Source organism: Tachypleus tridentatus, chromosome 3, assembly GCF_004210375.1.
Source record: "Tachypleus tridentatus isolate NWPU-2018 chromosome 3, ASM421037v1, whole genome shotgun sequence".
Taxonomy (NCBI): Eukaryota; Metazoa; Arthropoda; class Merostomata; order Xiphosura; family Limulidae; genus Tachypleus; species Tachypleus tridentatus.
In genome coordinates, this window is record NC_134827.1 from 28,592,920 (window position 1) to 28,609,237 (window position 16,318).

The following is a 16,318-nucleotide window of genomic DNA, read 5'->3' on the forward strand; positions in this document are numbered from 1 at the left end:
ACAAAGTGATTGAATTATCACTTTTTACATCACATCCTATATTTTTGGCTTTGTAAACCTAGAACAACGTTTTAACACATCAAAGCACGTGCAGTCAGTCCTATATGGAACTCCAAGATGATAGAAAAACCGAAAGCAAATGCTGGCACACATAAACTCATCAGCCGTATCTGTTCTTATTCGGTTCTGTTGGCAAACCTCACAACTCTCAAAGTTTATCTAGCTATTGGTAGGAGAGTTGAAGATATGTGAATTGTCAGTGAGCAGAAAAACGAAGGAATTACTGTCCGTTAGAACTTGTATCTAAAAATGCTTTCTTAGAACTCGAGTACAAGAGTGACATTTGTTTACGAGAGCGAAACGTAAAGTTAATAAGTAGCGCATGAGAATCTCTTTGTATAATGCAAGAAGCCTGCGAAGGCTTGGGGTAAATTCTGTTGCCATAACACTCCTTCAATCCCATCAAGAAAATACCGCCTTCCAGTTCTAAGTGTAAATCCAAAGACCACACTTCCAGCACATCTGTCATCTTTCCAAGAGGTAATATATTTTTAAGCCTAAAATATCTAAAAGTTATATAAGCCCAATATAGTCAAATTATTAACTACTTCATATATTTGCTTCTCGAATAATGAGACTTCGCGAATAATTATTTTATTCCAATGGACAGCAACTATGCCTCTCAATGGCACAGCGACATGTCTTTGGACTTAAAACGCTAGAACAAGGTTTCGATACCCGTGATGGGCAGAGCACAGATAGCCCATTGTGTAGCTTAACTTCAAACAATCAAATTATAATTTCTAAGAATGCGGTAACGTTTGTTGTTTAGAAACAGTTCACTAACATTAATACAAATATTAAATAAAACGCCTCGCACTTGAAACACGTTTTTGTCCGAAACATGTTATCTTGTTTCCACCATTTTCATAATAAATTCTCCGTGTGCTATAATGACGTATGTTTTACTCATTTATGATTGTTCAGTTAAGACTCAGAAGTGAATAGGACTTGATTTCTCAATCTGGGTTTTATTTATCTTCTATTAAAATTTCCATATAAATATCTTTGCTGTGGAATTTCCAATAGAATGCATTCTTCTTCATGGCGACAAACCCTCTTGAAATAAAAATGTATCTCAGAAAGGCTGGTGTGGGTATTAACACTTTTACTAATAAAGCAGAGAACCACATTTCGACCTTCCTAGGTCGTCCTCAGGTTAAAATTCGTCTATGATTTTAACTTAGAATAATCAATTCGCCAAACGAAAAATCTTTTCCTTTCTGTCCCGTAGCCTTATAATAATAATAATGTGTGACTGAACTTCAACTTAATTCTTTAAATACGCTTTTGTCTTTTTTTCGGGCCTTATTGATGTCAGATGCACTTTTTTTTGCGGAAACCAAACTATACCTCGTTAAAATTCTGCTAGTTTATATAATTAAAGACAACATGTTTTCAATATATTAATGAAGAATATTTCCATAATATCATTTATGGATAGGCTGCTGTAGAAAGTGTTATATGAAATGTAATAAAAAACACCTTAAGTGTGAAAATAGGACTGAGTGTGTGGTTTACAGGAGTAAAATCAAAATTGGCGGTAAAACTGGCAGCTACACTTATAACGCTGATAACAATTTTACAGCAAACATTTATCCATTAGTTAAGCAGGTCGCTTTTGTTGTTGTTCAACTTGGGGAATGGTGGTGGGTAAAACAAAATACTAGGCCTAGTTAGTAAATATTTACTGTGAAAGTCTCACCAATGCTATGAGTCACGTGTTGAATTCCTTTTTGTCCGCGACTTTTCTAAACACCTATGGTATTTTTTATTAAACATCGTGACGTTTTGTTAACACACACCAACAAAGAAAAAGCGACAGTCGATAATGACCAAAGTTATTTTTCCTCTTTAAAATAGTGTTAATAACTCCCTTTATAATAACGCCATGGAAGTTAGATTAATAGTTTCTTGTCATCACCTGCATGCATTCGGTATATCCGTATCAAGTTCACCCGTATGATTCTTTTGAAATCTTGAGCTCAACCTAACTAGTACTTATTTATTTGCCTGTCATTTCTCCTTATAATTTTGCTGGTATAAATCAGCTGTTTTTAATACAAAACAAAATCATTAACCTTTACTCTTAGATAAAGCTGTAGTAACTATTTTAGACAGAAAGCTCACGTGACTTTTTCGAAGCCATATGCAAACGTTTTGGTCAAAACAGCGGTTTTTGATGAATGACTTTACACACGTGACTTATACTTAGACTAAAACTGGCACCTAATATTAGGTTATAAAGATCTATCGGCATATAAAGTTTAAAAAAAATCCATGAAAATTGATTATGTTTTTCTGTGAAATAAAATTTCCGTACTGTCAGTGCGAATTAAAAACATAGTAGAAACTCAATCAGAATTGGATATCTTATGTCTCGTCCATTTCTTAATGGATTGTTTTCAAAATTTGCTACGTGAAGTAAGAGCTGAATGAAACGCATTCACTGATAATCTGAACTACCACAGTCCAAGATACAGCAGATGGAATATTATAAAACTATCGTCGTGTTAATAACGCACAGTGAGTCCTGCAGGTTGGCTATTGTGGCCACACAACACAATACTGTACGTCTTGATGTAATATTGTCAGTTTTTATCACTATCAGTAAACCATCTTATAGCATCAAATATGTTATTTTTCTTCATATTTAGCTTTATAGCTCCATGAGAATCGTTACACTAAAACAAAAATTTTGTTCTTAATGCAATAAACCATTGTAGTAAACCATAGTTTTAAAGCCTCGTTCTATTAAGGTATTGGCGATTTTTCAACATTCATTCAAGTGCTGATAAGTTTTATTGTATTAAAATTCGTGAATGCAAATTATTTTTAGCTGTCGTCAACTGAATACAAATGAAAACATTTCTGTCTAATCGACTATGTGTGTGTGTGTGTGTAAGTAACAACTCGAATTTTTTTCTGTTAATTTATTCATATGTTTGTCAACCAACACAAGTGTTATAATGACTATTTAACAAATGTATACCCGTCCTTCCTATCCATTCTGTCCCCGCTCGTACAGCAGTAAGTCTACGGATTTACAACACTAAAATCAGGGGTTCGATTCTCCTCTGTAGACTCAGTAGATAGCCCGATGTGGCTTTGTTATAAGAAAACACACAACACTCTATCCATTCTAATAGGTCTGTCTCTTTATTTGCGTGAATGTGTTTATCAGATGAATATATTTATGCCTGTATATGAAAAAAAAAAATGCATTTCTCTTTCAGTGGCTCAGCGGTAAATACGAGAGCTTATGATGCTAAATATCTGGTTTAATACCAGTGGTGGGCACAGCACACCGTAGAGTTTCTTTGGTTAACACCCAAACATAAACCCACGTGATTATGCTTAGATGTTTTCCTGGAAACAGAGCTGTATTTTATATTTATTTAACTGTTTAACTATTATTAATATCAATGTACATATAGATATATATGGATATGTCGACTTGTCATCTGTTCAGACACACCCATCTATCTATTACCATGAATATATCAGAATATATACACATAAATCTATTTTTCTATTTCCAATAAAATACATGTTTGATAATCACATACGTATGTTTATCTGTATATTTACATAATCTGTCTGTCAGTCTGTCTACTGATGATGATTTACTGATGATTTTTACATTTGTTTACAAATCATAATTGGTCATTTCGTTGCACACGTTGTTGTTGTTTTTCTCTCATGCTTTACAGCTGTGGATGGAATTACTTTGAACATGTTTGTTTGTAGTGGGATGGTGAGCCACAGAAATAACTTAAGCTTCATATGAGATTTTTATTATCTATAGAACACTCGTATGATGCTTGTCAAGGTGTGAACTTTCTGTTAGAACCCTGTGGCTTGAAGGACACTTTGAAAGTGATGTGATTTTTATTACCTTTACAACACTCGTATGATGTTTGTCAAGGTGTGAAGTTTATGTTAGAAACCTGCGACTTTGAAAGTCACAGATTAATTCAAAGATTCAGTGATTAATGGCACTGCTAATAACAGTCATTAGTTATTTTAGAGTCAGTTATAAATAAAGTGCGTGAAATACAGGATATATCGACCAAGGTAGATACCATGCAAGATTGAATTTACTGTGTTTTATAATCAGATTTTGCTTATGTTTCGATTACCATACGTACTAACATGGGTACCCCAATGGGACAGCGGTAAGTCTACGGACTTACAGTGTTAAAATCCGGATTTCGATTCCCCGCGGTGGACACAGCAGATATAGCTCAACGGGTTTACTTTAAAACAAACCAAACGAAAACCATTAATATGAATTTGAAAATTTTATGTTTAAACTAGTTCCACTTACGATAGTTAATGGCTTTAAGAACCCCAAATGTCTGCAGGATGTTAGTTGAGCTTTTATGGGCGTGAAGCGTGTTTATTAGAAGTTAAATAGTTTTAAGAACCCTAAACTTCTGCAGTGTGTTAATTGAACTATTACTGGCAAGAAGTATCAGATTTTATCATTATTAAGTATCAGAAGAAACGATGTTACAGAAAGGTCAAATGAGTGTCGCCAACTTGCTGACATTTTAACGTCACTAGTGGAGGTCCTTAATTAGAAACATATTCAGGATACGCCCGTTTGATAGAAGATACAACTCTGGAGCTAACCTCGATTTAATGGTAAGGTGAATCATTAGTGCACACGTGTGGAAAGTACACGAACATTTGTTGTCTCGCGTCGTCACAGTCTGAGAATATTTTGTAGCTACAATTAACTTAGACTGTTCTGTATACAAGTTACTAATAAGGAAATGGAGAAATTACATTATTTCGTATCCCCGTTCACCAACCATTCTCGTCCTCTCATCCGTAAGGTCGTGATTATGTCACCATCAATTCCACTATTAGTTGGTAAAAGGTAGCCAAAGAGTGGTCAGTGGGTGGTGTAAACTAGCTACCTACTCTCTGGTCATTTACCACTGAATTAGGGACGGTTAACGCAAGTCGTGTGGGGTTACAAGAAATCCGAAACAAACCAGGGTATATTCAACTTGCTGCGATATGTATGATGTGTGTTTTTTCTTTGTAGACGAATGGTTGTCGCAGATTTAGAAACTCCCAAGAACAATTTACTATTGTTTCTATTTTCTTACAATAAAAACCAGAAAACCATATAACCTTCTCTTCTCATTGATAGCTAAAATTTCTTTAGTAACCTTTTACGTCCATTTCTTAAAAAGCAAACTGAACAACTTTTATTTACATAATTTACTGAATTTTGTCCATAAATATGCTTTAAAATTTTTACTTGGCCGGGCATGGCCAGATGGGTGCCTCTTAATCCGAGGGTCGCGGGTTCGCATCCACGTCGCACCAAACATGCTCGCCTTTTCAGCCGTGTGGGCGTTATAATGTTACAGTCAATACCACTATTCGTTGGTAAAAGAGTAGCCCAAGAGTTGGCAGTGGGTGCCTTCCCTCTAGTCTTACACTGCTAAATTAGGGATGGCTAGCGTAGATAGCCCTCTAGTAGCTTTGCGCGAAACTAAAAAAAGCAACCAAACAAAAAAAAGGCTTACTTCGTGATGTCCTCGTGGAGAGGACACCTTGAGTTCAAACTGTCTGGTGTCCCCTAGTGGCGAAAACTTATATCAACAAAGTTTTTTCTGCTATGAAGTTTTGTCGCTATGCTGTAAATTAAATTCGTAGCCTAAACTAAAGCTGAAATTCTAACGATGAAACCATTATTGTAACTTTTATTAAGTACGATACAAATTAAAATGACGTTAAAAATAATATATCAAATGTGATCAAATAATTATTTTAAGTAGCAAATTATTTAACTAAAACGAAAAGAGCTTGGTTTTACTATAGTATCTCATGGTTTTACTATGGTATCTAACCTACAATACCAGTTGTTCCAAATGAGCGATCTTCATTATTATTTTAGGGGTGTGTGTGTGTGTGTTTGTGTTTTTCTTTTAGCAAAGCCACAACGGGCTATCTGCTGAGCCCACCGAGGGGAATCGAACCCCTGATGTTAGCGTTGTAAATCCGTAGACTTACCGCTGTCTAGTGGGGAGCTATTATTTTAGGAAAAACACCAAAAATGTTGATGTACACATTTAAGCAGGCATTACTTTAGTGAAAATGCCATTGGTTTTTTTTTCACATTATTTGAATAAATGCACGAATTTAAACATTAAATATTAAAACTTTCCCACATTTGTAATTTTAACAACTTATAACTAGACCTGAAAATCACATGACATCAAACCACTAAAATAACCAAAGTTAGAAAACAACAACTGCTTAAACGAGGTCTTTTGAAAGGTAGACCTTTTCCTATGTCTTCCATAAAAAACAAGATACTGGTATTGGAGAAGAGAAAGTTATACGATCTTCATATCTGTGAATAATGTACATGTTATAGGATATAGTGAGGTGCTGTTGAAGACGTGTCACAGCTGATTCAACAAACCGTGAAACAGACCAGCTTCAAGTAAGATTTCTCGTGTTCTCTCTTCCTGTTCAATTCGTCGAAGCTAAGTCGTTTTCGCGAATTTAAAGTCTTTACATTTTCAGCGAATGTTTGCTTTAAATGTGTACCTTTTATCTGGGAGTTTAATAAAATCTCATTTGATTAATATCTACTAAAATAACGTGTAATATAGGTGTGCGTATACGTATAGACCGTACAATTCCGTCTGATACAAAGTCGTTTTATGGAGGTGAGATACAATACCAGCAGCGTTCATTACTCTAACAGTACGGTGATGAGCAAAACATTTCCTCTTTAGAAAATTATGATTCGCTTTTGTTACGCGTGCGGGCCCGGCATGGCCAAGCGTGTTAAGGCGTACGACTCGTAATCCGAGGATCGCGGGTTCGAATCCCGGTGGCATCAAACATGCCCGCCCCTTTCAGCCCGGGGGGCGTTATAATGTTACGGTCAATCCCACTATTCGTTGGTAAAAGAGTAGCCCAAGAGTTGGCAGTGGGTGCCTTACCTCTAGTCTTACACTGCTAAATTAGGGACGGCTAGCGCAGATAGCCCTCGAGTAGCTTTGCGCGAAATTCAAAACAAACAAACAAAACAAGCGTGCAAAAAAAAAAAAACTGTTTTCCATTACAGGATTTTTGTTTTTCTTATAAGCGTGGTATTTTGAGTTAAGGTTCTTCTCGGTGTGCACTTTGCAAACGAACAGCTAAGCCAACATGTTACTCTTGTGCGTAAACATTTAAATAATACTTAACATTAAACATCGTAAGCGGCATCTTTAATACCTACGATTACACAACATTACACCGAGAACGATAAATTTGTTCTTTATATATATATATATATATATATACTATTGAAGCTACTACAGAACTCTGTATGATAACACTTATGGGAAATTAAAAATAAATATTTGATTTTTCAATCACTGGAAAGGAGCTCATAAAAATAATTATAGGATTCGAACTTGTATGAGTACTAAAACTAAAACAGGAAAGGGTTAGTGCACTACTGCTTTAATTCTGGTTGATAGAGTTAAGCCTTGCGAGGTTTTTCAACTGAAACAAATATCGATGTAGAAAATTTCAGGAAACTACTTTGTGGCACTCACGCTCTCTTTTGAGGGTAAACACGCGCGTATGACATCAAAACACAAAATTCACCTTATTTTATGGCCCGGCATGACCCCATCGCGCCAAACACGCTCGCCCTTTCAGCCGTGGGGGCGTTATAATGTGACGGTCAATCCCACTATTCGTTGGTAAAAGAGTAGCCCAAGAGTTGGCGGTGGGTGGTGATGACTAGCTTCCTTCCCTCTAGTCTTACACTGCTAAATTAGGGACGGCTAGCACAGATAGCCCTCGAGTAGCTTTGTGCGAAATTCAAAAACAAACAAACAAACATCTTATTTTATTCTACTGTTCAGCCCACAGTGGCACCTACAGAGATAAGAAGTCCTGGAAGGATAAAGGAAAATAGCAAAGAATTCGTAATTTCAACTTCAACGTCATTTAATGCGCACGTGGGCTAAATGGCTAGGTCAGAAATCCACTTCTGGTATTATCGTCCCTAATATTAGGCCATGCAAGACCAGGTGGTTAGGGCATTCGACTTCCCATCTCATTGGACATATCCCCACCCTTTCAGCCGTGGGGACGTTAGAAAGTGACGATCTTGATAACATTAATAAACCCTCTGTAAGCTGTCTTGATAACATTAATAAAACGTCTGTAAGCAGTCTTGATAACATTAATAAACCCTCTGTAAGCTGTCTTGATAACATTAATAAACCCTCTGTAAGCTGTCTTGATAACATTAATAAACCCTCTGTAAGCAGTCTTGATAACATTAATAAACCCTTTGTAAGCTGTCTTGATAACATTAATAAACCCTCTGCTGTCTTGATAACATTAATAAACCCTCTGTAAGCAGTCTTGATAACATTAATAAACCCTCTGTAAGCTGTCTTGATAACATTAATAAACCCTCTGTAAGCTGTCTTGATAACATTAATAAACCCTCTGTAAGCTGTAAACATTAATAAACCCTCTGTAAGCCTTGATAACATTAATAAACCCTCTGTAAGCTGTCTTGATAACATTAATAAACCCTCTGTAAGCAGTATTGATAACATTAATAAACCCTCTGTAAGCTGTCTTGATAACATTAATGAACCCTCTGTAAGCTGTCTTGATACCATTAATAAACCCTCTGTAAGCTCTCTTTATAATATTAATAAACCTTCTATAAGTAGTCTTTATAATATTAATAAACCTTCTATAACTAGTCTTTATAAAATTAATAAACCTTCTATAACCAGTCTTTATAACTTTTAGTAACTTTATAACTTAGTAACAATTATAAACTTTCTTTTTATCATTTTTGATAACACTAAAACCCGTCTGTAAGTAGCTGTGATAGCACTAATAACCCGTCTGTAAGTAGCTGTGATAACACTAATAACCCATCTGTAAGTAGCTGTGGTAACACTAATAACCTGTCTGTAAGTAGCTGTGGTAACACTAATAACCTGTATGTAAGTAGATGTGATAACACTAATAACCCGTCTGTAAGTAGCTGTGATAACACTAATAACCTGTATGTAAGTAGATGTGATAACAATAATAACCTGTATGTAAGTAGATGTGATAACAATAATAACAATAATAACCCGTCTGTAAGTAGCTGTGATAACACTAATAACCTGTATGTAAGTAGATGTGATAACAATAATAACCTGTATGTAAGTAGATGTGATAACAATAATAACCTGTCTGTAAGTAGATGTGATAACAATAATAACCTGTATGTAAGTAGATGTGATAACACTAATATTCTTTATGTAAGTAGATGTGATAACAATAATAACCTGTCTGTAAGTAGCTGTGATAACACTAATAACCTGTATGTAAGTAGGTGTGATAACAATAATAACCTGTATGTAAGTAGGTGTGATAACAATAATAACCTGTATGTAAGTAGATGTGATAACAATAATAACCTGTATGTAAGTAGGTGTGATAACAATAATAACCTGTATGTAAGTAGCTGTGATAACGCTAATAACCCGTCTGTAAGTAGATGTGATAACACTAATAACCCGTCTGTAAGTAGCTGTGAAAACACTAATAACCTGTATGTAAGTAGATGTGATAACAATAATAACCCGTCTGTAAGTAGCTGTGATAACACTAATAACCCGTCTGTAAGTAGATGTGATAACAATAATAATCCGTCTGTATGTAGTTGTGATAACAATAATAACCCGTCTGTATGTGGTTGTGATAACACTAATAACCCGTCTGTAAGTAGATGTGATAACAATAATAACCCGTCTGTATGTAGTTGTGATAACACTAATAACCCGTCTGTAAGTAGATGTGATAACGCTAATAACCCGTCTGTAAGTAGATGTGATAACAATAATAACCCGTCTGTAAGTAGCTGTGATAACACTAATAACCCGTCTGTAAGTAGATGTGATAACGCTAATAACCCGTCTGTAAGTAGATGTGATAACAATAATAACCCGTCTGTATGTAGTTGTGATAACGCTAATAAGCTCTTGTAAGTAGATGTGATGACGCAAATATATGTGTGAATAATTTTGGTAGTGCTGACAAGGCTTCTGTAAGGACTCCTAATAAAATTATTTTGAAGTAAATTTTATGAATGCCAGATGTCAGGTTGAACATGTAATAATTTCCTATTGTCATTTGTAGCGACGGAATCTAGTCACCAGATAATATATAAATTTTGTGATAAAAACAGAACACTGAGTATACGTTGTGTCACTGTTGCTAATACGTCTCAATGCAAAATGTTCTCCTGTAAATAAAAGCATAATGTTTACACTTTTCTTTCACATTAAGTCTCCCCGCTGGGACAACGTTAAACGTCGGATTTATAACGCTGAAATGAGGGGTTCGATTTCCTTCGGTGAACAGAGCAGATAACGCAATGTGGCTTTTCTATAAGAAACACACACTTGTACCTTGCAGACCGACAGTTTTATTTAAGTCAGATGAGTTTAGAAGAAGAGTCTGGGGCTATGCATTATGCAATCATTTTATCATTAAGTGATAGAAAAAAAATTAAATATAAACTTTCTTAACTTTTACCGTGTTAAAACTATGTAAAAACGTCAAGCTTTTACCGTGTTTAAACTATGTAAAAACGTCAAGCTTTTATCGTGTTGAAACCATGTAAAAACGTCAAGCTTTTACCGTGTTTAAACCATGTAAAAACGTCAAGCTTTTACCGTGTTAAAACTATGATAAAACGTCAATCTTCCACCATGTTAAAACCGACAGAACATCCTACCGAGTTTCGGTTTCATTTCTATTGTAAACTAAACACATTGAGTTTTGATTGTAAGCTACTGTGACACGTCGAGTAATCCTATGGTATAGTTGTAGCATGTATAGTCACTAATCGTATTCCAGTATTTCTGACTTAACGCATATTTTTAACAGATAAAGTTCTCTTATAATGTTATGTAGCAGGTGCAGTTTCTAAAAATATTTATTTTTGGCAAGTCACCCACATATTCAGAGAATAAAGTGAAATATAATTCTTAACTTCCAGTTTCCTACCCGAACACTTTTTAAAGACAAAAATAGCAAAAGTAACTTTGACAAACCATCCATGAAAGTGAATCTGAAAAAAATCGAAATGTGTTTTATTTATACATTTTTCAAACTTTGACTAAAGCTTCTAAATTAACAGATTTTGTTTGTTTGTTTTTGAATGTCGCACAAAGCTACTCGAGGGCTATCTGTGCTAGCCGTCCCTAATTTAGCAGTGTAAGACTAGACGGAAGGCAGTTAGTCATCACCACCCACCGCCAACTCTTGGGCTACTCTTTTACCAACGAATAGTGGGATTGACCGTCACATTATAACGCCCTCACGGCTGAAATTGCGAGCATGTTTGGTGCGACCGGGATTCGAACCCGTGGCCCTCGGATTACGAGTCGCACGCCAGGCCAAATTAACAGATAAAAAAGAAACAAAGGCGTTTTCATCCCAGTCATTCCGAATAGGGTTAGCTGAATTAGTGTTAATGTATAGTAACGAGAGCTCAGCCATTGTATATTATTGATATCCTAGCCTTGATCCCACCAATTATTTGAGACGTTATAATGATACGGTCAATCCCACTTTTCGTTGATAGAAAAGTAGCTAAAGAGTTGGCGGTCAATGGTGTTATCTAACAGCATGTAATCTAGTCTATAACTTAAAAACTGGGGTTTCATTAGCTTGTTATACTTTTTAGCAAAGCCGCACTGGACTATCTGCTATGCCCATCGCGGGCATTTAGCCCTGGCTTGTAAGAGTTATCGCTGCCCCACCGAGATAACTCGAAATTAAGGGAGGTTACCTCAGATAGCCATTGAGTCGCCTTAACACACCAAGACAGAGAATCATAAAAAGGAAAAAAATACTTTTCATGTTACACTTGAGGTTTCAACATAAAATGAGTTGCGATAGAACAAACATAATAGAATACGTGTACTTCTTATAAAATCGCTTTTACTTTATCTGCGAAGCGGAAGGACAACATTGAAACAAACCTGGATGAATTGTATTATGCGATATTGTGGAGTGACAGTGAAAGACAGGAACAGTAAGAAAAACAGTTATCCTGACACGTATAATACCAGCAACACACGACACAAATATCAAAAAGATAGAAGAAAAGTGTTATTTGATGTGTTAAATACTCTCCAAACCCTAAAACAAATGTCTTATTAATTACAAAGACACGATGACTTAAAATATAATACTGGACTCAATTTCCATAGAAATGGATGGATTCCACTCCCAGCTCTACAACAAATGTCTTCTAAATTACAAAAACATGATGACTTAAAATAACACTGGACTCAATTTCCATGGAAATGGATGGATTCCACTCCCAGCTCTACAACAAATGTCTTCTAAATTACAAAATCATGATGACTTAAAATATAACACTGGACTCAATTTCCATAGAAATGGATGGATTCCACTCCCAGCTCTACAACAAATGTCTTCTAACTTACAAAATCATGATGACTTAAAATATAACACTGGACTCAATTTCCATGGAAATGGATGGATTCCACTCCCAGCTCTACAACAAATGTCTTCTAAATTACAAAATCATGATGACTTAAAATATAACACTGGACTCAATTTCCATAGAAATGGATGGATTCCACTCCCAGCTCTACAACAAATGTCTTCTAAATTACAAAAACATGATGACTTAAAATATAACACTGGACTCAATTTCCATAGAAATGGATGGATTCCACTCCCAGCTCTACAACAAATGTCTTCTAAATTACAAAATCATAATGACTTAAAATATAACACTGAACTCAATTTCCATGGAAATGGATGGATTCCACTCTCAGCTCTACAACAAATGTCTTCTAAATTACAAAAACATGATGACTTAAAATATAACACTGGACTCAATTTCCATGGAAATGGATGGATTCCACTCTCAGCTCTACAACAAATGTCTTCTAAATTACAAAAACATGATGACTTAAAATATAACACTGGACTCAATTCCCATGGAAATGGATGGATTCGACTTCCAGCTCTACAACAAAGGTCTTCTAAATTACAAAAACATGATGACTTAAAATAACACTGGACTCAATTTTCATAGAAATGGATGGATTTTATACATTTGTGGAAGTAAAAGAATCTAGCACCATCTAGTTTCCACTGTTATGTTCGATGATAAAATTCCCTCAATCTATTTTTATTTTTTTGGAGTATTAAATAGAAATCGTGATCTCAAAATGGCTTTCAGCAAAAGTTATTTCCTTGCTGTATTCGATTTGTTGTACGTCATTTCAACCTTATTGTCCTCCTATAATAAACAGTTCTGGAATTCTATTGTAGCAAAGTTTTTTGTCTAATACTTCATAATATGTACATGGTGATATTGCTGTATAAGTTTCGTGAAAATCGCATAATATCCGTCGCGTGAAACTTCTGACACCTATAAAACAACCTATGTAAATAAACTTAGAAGTACCTTATGGTAGTTTCGGTGTTACGTTAATGGTGTTTTCAATCTCGTTAAATGTTAAATATTTTTAAGTAATAAACGACAATAACAATATTCCAGCACCAAAACTGGTTGGTCTTACAGTCGTTTCCTTATTGGAAGTTGAGTACTGCAGGTAAAGTGGTCTAAAAAAATACTAGTCATTTATTTGTCAGGCTAATATACTAACGAAACACTGTCTGAAATAATAAACTTTGTTTGTTATTACCTGAGGTTAAAGTGTGATTTCTTTCACACTAACTTGATTGCCAAAATGTCTAAAATTCCTTCATTATGTTCACAAATTCTGTAAAGCAACAAAATATTGATGTGGTAGATTGACGTCCTGGTTAATCTTCTCAAAAACAGAATATCTGCTTTCAAAGCAGATTCTTAACGGTTTTGTTTTACTATTCTCAGCAGTGTTATCTTCTCAAAATAGATTTTCTGCCTTCAAAGCAGATTCTTAAAGGTTTTACTTTATTAATCATAACAGTGTTAATCTTCTCAGAAACATATTTTCTGACTTCAATGTGAATTCTTAACAGTTTTGTTTTACTATTCTCAGCAGTGTTAATCTTCTCAGAAACAGAATATCTGCCTTCAAAGCAGATTCTTAACGGTTTTGTTTTACTATTCTCAGCAGTGTTAATCTTCTCAAAAGCAGATTTTCTGCCTTCAAAGCAGATTCTTAAAGGTTTTGTTTTATTATTCTCAGCAGTGTTAATCTTCTCAAAAGCAGATTTTCTGCCTTCAATGCAGAACGGTTTTCTCAGCAGTGTTAGTCTTCAAACACAGAATGCAAAGCAGATTCTTAACGGTTTTGTTTTACTATTCTCAGCAGTGTTAGTCTTCTCAAACACAGAATATCTGCCTTCAAAGCAGATTCTTAAAGGTTTTGTTTTATTATTCTCAGAGTGTTAATCTTTCCAAAAACAGATTTTCTGCCTTCAATGCAGATTCTTAACGGTTTTGTTTTACTATTCTCAGCAGTGTTAGTCTTCTCAAACACAGAATATCTGCCTTCAAAGCAGATTTTTAACGGTTTTGTTTTACTATTCTCAGCAGTGTTAGTCTTCTCAAAAACAGATTTTCTGCCTTCAATGCAGATTCTTAACGGTTTTGTTTTACTATTCTCAGCAGTGTTAGTCTTCTCAAACACAGAATATCTGCCTTCAAAGCAGATTCTTAACGGTTTTGTTTTACTATTCTCAGCAGTGTTAGTCTTCTCAAAACAGATTTTCTGCCTTCAATGCAGATTCTTAACGGTTTTGTTTTACTATTCTCAGCAGTGTTAGTCTTCTCAAACACAGAATATCTGCCTTCAAAGCAGATTCTTAACGGTTTTGTTTTACTATTCTCAGCAGTGTTAGTCTTCTCAAACACAGAATATCTGCCTTCAAAGCAGATTCTTAACGGTTTTGTTTTACTATTCTCAGCAGTGTTAGTCTTCTCAAAAACAGATTTTCTGCCTTCAATGCAGATTCTTAACGGTTTTGTTTTACTATTCTCAGCAGTGTTAGTCTTCTCAAACACAGAATATCTGCCTTCAAAGCAGATTTTTAACGGTTTTGTTTTACTATTCTCAGCAGTGTTAATCTTTCCAAAAACAGATTTTTAAAGGTTTTACTTTATTAATCATAGCTTTATTAATCATAGCAGTAAAGGTTTTATCTTCAATAATTTGACAAATACACTTTGAGATATTTCTTAATCCAACAAGATTCTATCTTTACTGCAGGAGATCAAGAAATGAACAGCTATTCTTAAAAACAGATTCATTTTCTCTGCACTTTTATGACAAATCATTCATTGTCAAAGTTTGTTTGGTTTCTTTTGAACTTCCCGCAAAGCTATACGAGGGTTATCTGCGCTACTCGCTCTTAATTTAGCAGTGTAAGGCTAGAGGGAAGGCAGCTAATCATCACCACCTACCGCCAACTCCTGGGTTACACTTTACCCGACAAATAGTGAGATTGACCGACACATAATAACGCCCCAACGGCTGAAAGGGCAAACATGTTTGGTGCGATAAGGATTCGAACCTGCGACCCTCAGATTACGCCTTAACCACTTGGCCATGCCGGGCCTTAAACCAGATGGAAGGCAGACAACCGTCACCACTCACTGCCAACTCTTAGGCTACTCTTTTACCAACAAGTTTTGGGATTGACCCTTACATTATAACGCCCTCACGCCTGAAAGGACGAGCATGTTTGGTGTGACTGGGATTTGAACCCGAGATCCTCAGATTTGAGTCGAGCGCCCTAACCACCTTGCAATATGCTATATAGTACTATTTGTCTTTACTTAATTTAAAACAGGTTTGTTCCACAAGTTTTCGTTTCCCATACATGACGATATAAAACATCAACATTGGGATAAAATAATCAAAGGAGATAATTCTGTTTATAAGTCTCTACTGTCTATGTCGCGTGTTTTATTTTTTTCTGTATCACCTCGTCACAATACTTGGTGTATTGCCAAACTATCTCAGTGTCTGACTCTATATATACTTCCTTATTTATACCTCAAGGGGAATCTCACCCCTGATTTAACGCTTCCAACCGTATCAGGACTTTGTACATTCACAAAATTCGAATGCCTACAAGGTACATTCAAAAGCCTATTTTTTTATTGTAAACATTGTGAAACAGTAGAACAAGCCAAAGTCTGTCACATATAAAATAGTTCTAGAACTGTGACTTTAGGACGTGTTGGATTTACCTGGCA

General features: G+C 35.3%; 1 protein-coding gene across 1 annotated transcript in view; it reads left to right on the top strand.

The window, feature by feature from the left end:
- The first annotated feature begins 206 nt into the window (after positions 1 to 206).
- Positions 207 to 16,318, top strand: part of LOC143246606 (adenylate cyclase type 3-like) — a 172,692-nt gene continuing 156,580 nt past the window's right edge. Inside the window, exon 1 of the mRNA XM_076493625.1 lies at positions 207 to 540. The gene's annotated coding sequence lies outside the window, so the exon portion shown is untranslated. The remainder of the gene's footprint in view (positions 541 to 16,318) is intronic.